The following is a 6,343-nucleotide window of genomic DNA, read 5'->3' on the forward strand; positions in this document are numbered from 1 at the left end:
ACCCCTCAGAATGGCCTGCAACTAAAATTGTTTAAGGCAAATGGCCTCTTAGTCCCTTTACTGTCTCGGTTAGCCTACGAGACCATGGGGAAATAATCTAACGACAACATCATGCTATGAACATTAGAAAGGGGACATTAGAGTCCGCCCTTCCCGAAATTGCTTGCTCACCTCTAGATACTACAAGATTTTATCACTCTTCCATGTAGTATCCTCAACTGGCTAGTTCCTCCACTTAACCAAATATTCCTTGGTCATCCTTCTCCGAAGTGTTCTCTCCTTGGTATCAATGATCACCTCTAGAACCAATATCAGCTTCCCTTCTTCATCCAGAGGTGGAAACTCTATTGATGGCACTATATTATGGCCTAAGGCTTTTTTGAGTCTGGAGACATGAAATACATTATGTACCTTACTTTGGCTGGCAAATCTAGCTCATAGGCCACCTCCCCATTGAACTGAGTGACTCTGAATGGACCATAAAATCGTGGATTAAGTTTCTCAGCACCACTCTTCTTAGAGAAGATTGTCTATAAGGTTGGAGTCTCAGATATATCATATCACCAATCTCAAAGCTATGCTCAATCCTATGTTGATCAACATATAGCTTCTACTGATTTTGAGCCTCTTGAATATTCTCCTTAAGTAATCTCAGAATATCCTAGTTGTCTTGTAACCAATCTCATGCACTCAGTACCCAATTGTCTCCAAAAACAAGATTTGTGAAGCTAGGAGCTTCATACCCATATAATGTCATGAACAGAGACATCCTGATCAACATGTGATAGGTGGTATTGTAGCAATATTCACCTAAATAAATCCATTTGATCCAAGCCTTATGTCGCCTCGATACATAGTTTCTCAAGTACCCCTTAAACCAGTTATTAACAATCTTCGTATGTCCATCTGTCTGTGGGTGATAGCTAGTGTTAGTGGTGAGCTCAATGCCACTCAATCTGAAAAGTTACTACTAGAATAGACTCAGGAACTTATTGTTGTTATCGTTGAATATGTTCTTAGGCATCCCATGAAGCCTAGACACCTCCCGAAAGAACAAGTCTGCCACTTGTGCTACTGTATTGATAGATGTAATAAAAAATAAATGAGCATATTTCGTTAACCTATCCACCACCACATAAATATAGTCTCGACCCTACACAGTGGGCAGGCCTATGATCAAATCCATTAGAATGCTCTCCCATTTCCTGTCAGGAACGGGTAAAGGTTGCAGTAATCCAGTTGGAGGGGTATGCGCATCCTTATTCTATTGGCAAACTGGAAATTCTCTAACATATCTCTGCACATCATCCTTGAGTACTCTCCAAGTAAACCTCTCATGAATCTATCAGTATGTTTTGGAGAACCTGGGATGTCCAGCCATAGGTGCATCGTGGAATGTCCTCAAGATAGTACCTTTGATGTGTGACAAAGGTACCAAATAAATCCTATCCTTGTATAGGATAAGGTCATTAACCACCACATATCTGTCATCCTGTACAGATCCCTCTATTAAATCTTTGCCACTAATCCTTAGCATATTCAACTATTAGTTTCTCCTTCCAGTTTGCTAAAATCTCAACAAGGGAGAATACATGCAGTCTCCTAGAAAGTGCATCAACCACTACATTATTCTTCCCTTCAACATACTCAATGTCAAAATCATACGCCTGTAGTTTGGTGATCCATGTATGTTGTCTATCATTAAGATCTGGGTAAATGCACAAAGTTGGGTCCCAATCCCGCGGAAGTCTGCGGGTTGGGAAAAGAGCCCGCTAGAAACGGTGCCCGATTTTACAAATCAGGCACCTGTTTAGCTTCGGGTGCCCTAGCCATTAAGAAATAGGTGCCTATTTAGCAACGGGTGCCTAAAGCTAAACGGGTGCCCATTTTTGAAATGTATTTATTTATTTTTTTTAAACCATTTTCCATCATTTTCATTGTTTCAAAAACGGGTAGACATTTCAGAGGAGTAGGGGACCCATTTTTTTCACCCCAGCTAACCCCCCAGACCATTTTTACCTCCTTCCAGGTATTTAGTTTTATTTTTTATATTCTGTTTTATTTATTTTTATTATTTTTCATTAAAAAATGTTAATTTATTGTTATTTTTTAATTTTAATGTTTTGAAGTTTGAAAATCGTCTTTTATTTTATTTTATTTCATGTTTAAAATAGTTTTTAGTTTTTAAATATTGCAAAAAACATGAATATTAAAAACCGTAGGAAAAAAAAAAAAACATGAATAGTATTTAAACCGTAGGAAAAAAACAAAAAACAAAAAACAAAAATGTAAACGAACAATAAACATTAGACACAAAAAACAGACAATAAACCCTTAATAGAAAAACGAACACTAAACCCTAAATAGAGAAAAACGAACGATAAACCATAGAAAATAAATGAACAACAAACCCTAAAAAATTAACAAACAATAAACCCTAGATGAAAATCAACAATAAACCCCCCTTCTCTCTCACACACACATGTACACGTTACCATCTATGTCATTACGCTCTCTCTCTCTCAATATCTCATTATCCTCAAGTCGATGTAATCTCATAGAGATATAGCTGTCTGAAAATTGGGTCCTCCACTCTCCCAATCTCTGTTGAATTGATCATGTAAGTCAATGATCTAAGGCGCAATCACATGTTGTGTTGGTGCCCTGGGAAGGTGAGTAGAAGCGGTCTAGAGATCACTGTTCTAGTGGGTTGAGCTACATGACCAAATTTTTTGTCCAATTTCCTCCTCCATTACCCCCATTTCCATTTTGTCCAGCATTATTACCTCCATTGTTTCCACCATTTTGTCCATTATTACCTCCATTCTAATTATTACCACCATTATTTCCACCACCCAAATTATTCACATTCATACCCATCTGGCGAGCTATCATATGTGTCAATAAGTCCAAACATTCATTATGTTGATGTGATCTTTCCTTTGCTAACTGTTGTCCCTAAACTAGTGTGTCCAGTAACTGTAAAAATATCTCCTCACTAGGATCCCTTATCTCACCCATATTGTCAATGTTTAGTTCTCCTGTGACCCTGTTCTTCTGGGCCTGTATTAAGTACTGCTTTATTTCTTTGTGTGTTGTAATGGTGGGTGAAGGGTTGTTGATCATAACCTGACATAACACTGTTTGCTCATATTATACCCTTCAGGATGGCAGGATGTACTTCTCTAATACCATTGTAAGCACCCTTGTCCTTTCTGCACTTATGTTTTCAGTTTTATGGTTTGACATTTTGTCAAACACTTGGCATGCGTTCATCTTTAGGACTTATTTTCTGATTTTCTTATTGACTGGTTTTCTGATTTGTTTTCAGTTTGTAGTTGATTGAATGGGGTTTAGAAAGAAAAACATACATGAATATAACGCAAATATTGATATTGCAAATTGTTATATTAACTTCAACAAGACTAAGCCAAATGCATCATTTATTCAACTCCATAGTTCTGGAAACATTAACAACAAACTACAACTTGGTTTCCCACACACAATGAAAATATTACAATCTTTTGCATACCAAATCGCTGCTTCAGGTTTAATAATAAAATCTAAGTGCATTAACAGCATTGCAAACCCTGCATCTTCACATTCCAGCTTCGTACAACACACTTTCAGCCATGTACGTCTTGCAATAAACTCCCAAAATATGTAAATTAACATCACTAGATCATTCATTGCGAATAGTCGTTAATCTATCCTCAAATCCTCCAATCGCATCCTTCCTGACACTGAATATTAGCTTTTGTGACTATCACAAATTTTTCATTTATCTTGAAACCCAAACCCAAATCCTTCTAACTATGTCTTTCAACAACGAAGAGAATGTTAGAATAGAGGGATTTGGTCCTCCAAGCCCAATAATCAGATTTCCAAAAAATAAACAGCATAATATTAATCACATCCAAGCATGTTGAAAGAGGACGCTTCGATCTCTTTTATAACCCCTTTCTAAGAGCTCATTTCCTTCTCTTGTCAATGTGTTATAAACAAAATCGCCCTTTTTGCCCTTTCCTATAATTTCAGCATTTTTTTTCGCCCCTATTTTCTCGTGATTGCTTTTTGGCCTTCTATTTTATCGTGATTGCTTTTTCTTTAATATTCCCCATACCATGTAACATGATTTTCCTTTAACTTAAGTCCCCAAACAATATTTTAATATCTCCAATGTATTATAGAATAAAGGGGAACTCTTTTATTTAAATATTTTCCACAACTATAGTCTATGCATTAATAAAGTTAAATAATTAAATTGTACTTTATAAAATAACTTTATTAATGCATAATAAATCATATTAATGATAAATAAATCTTCTTGTCGACTTTAAACAATTACCATCGACATGTCACTGCCACTGGATGTCCAACCATGTCCAGAATGACCTACTATAAATAGCAAGTGTGCCTAAAACTACCTCAAAACCCCTCAGAATGGCTTGCAACTGAAACTGTCTAGGACAAATGGCCTCTAAGTCCCTTTAATGTCTCGGTTAGCCTATGGGACCATGGGGAAAAAGGCTAGCGACAACATCATGCTATGAACAATAGAAAGGGGACATTACAATTTTTAAAAAATTTATAAAAAATCTTCATCAAACTTCACTACAATACGCATCTTTCCGCAAAGTGATAGAAATATTCTTTTATTTAGGTGAAATTATATTGGTTGTATACGTGCATGGTATGGCCATGAAAAAGTGAATTTTGTACAAGCCAATAGAAAATTAATTTCTAGGATTTGGGTATTCTAATAAATCACATATTTGAAAATTAGACTGAAAATACTATATTTCATATTACTAGACTTTCTTAAGATTATATTTGTAAGTGCTTTGAATTTTTTTACTCCAATTGTGATAAATTTTGATTTTCAAGAAAAACACTTGGCCAAAAAGTGACCCAACTTCTTGCAATGACCCCAATGACAAAATTTTAATAATTATCCAACCATCCAAATTCTTTCATTTTGATTCCAAACAATTTAGAAATTGCTAATAGAGAAACAAGATGATTAATGTTTATTAAATATACATTCATTATCGTGGCTCCATGGAAAGGTGAAATTGTGGTTTATGAAGCAATCAACCTTCCAATCTATAATTTATTTCCTAATCTTCTTGATATGGTAAATTATGAGGCATGACCTTTACAAAGTCAAATGGTCATCCAAATCTAAACTACTCAGCAAATTTTAAGATTAGCCAATTTCCCTTTGGTTTTGCAACTATTTTGATACAATGAATTAACACATTTATATATCAAAAAATGATTTAATTTTGTACAAATTTGGGTTAATCCTCTTTCCCTTCATCTATTCCCGCATACACACATTCCCATACATTTATCCATATTTACACAATTTTTCATATAGACTATATTAATTTGCATCATCAATGATCAAACATTCATTATATGTGTACAATTTTACCATTAGATCACCTTGGTTCATTCATAGAGTGTGGGATTGATCTCATGGCTATAAATTTGACCCAAATTTCCTAATAAAAATTTCAATCTTGATTGATTGTTGCCCATTTCACTAGTCAAATGATGTGAGCCATGTACACACAAATTTGTGTGAGTTATTATTATGTGTATTTATTTAAATGTCTTCAATTACACTCATTTCATCATATACAAATATCATCTCATATTTTATATCCTCCCTCATCCGAGGGCATTCAAGGAGCATTTATTTAAGGAATATTTCAAATTGATGCACTAACAAGAATTAGTATCTTTATATTCATCCTCGAAGCATTTGTATGACTAAATCTTTCTATTTTCAATCATTAGCATGATCCTAAGGCCAATCATTTTTGGGGGTTGACCAAAGAGCTTGTCCCTAAATGATTTCACAAGGTCCCTCTAAAAGTAATCTTAAATAATATTAGTCTATACAGAAAAGAAAAGATCAAGGAATTTAGCAAAGTAGGGAGTAGAGGTGCAAAACCACTAGGATAAAAAATGGCATAAAGCCATGAATTCAATCCACAAAAATACATAGATCTTGCACAAAATTTGCAGTAGTTCACACATATAAAAAAGTTCCATTTTTATTTCCAAGAGTCCATATTCAAAATAATAGTTCATTGACATCCATCTTTGAGCATAGAGCCAAGTCCTAGTAACTTTCTTCACATTCACTTTCTTAATTTAATGCTTTGTTTTGATATTCACTATCATTATTGTCCTTTATTAATATAGATTAATTGATGCTTATGTGTACGTATCATATTAGATTATGCTAAGTTAACTTAGGAAATAGTTTATTTTCCTTTACAATTTTTTGTTAACTTAGGAAAGAGTGGTGGTGGAGGGAAGCATCTTT

This window comes from Cryptomeria japonica, chromosome 10, assembly GCF_030272615.1.
Source record: "Cryptomeria japonica chromosome 10, Sugi_1.0, whole genome shotgun sequence".
Taxonomy (NCBI): domain Eukaryota; kingdom Viridiplantae; phylum Streptophyta; class Pinopsida; order Cupressales; family Cupressaceae; genus Cryptomeria; species Cryptomeria japonica.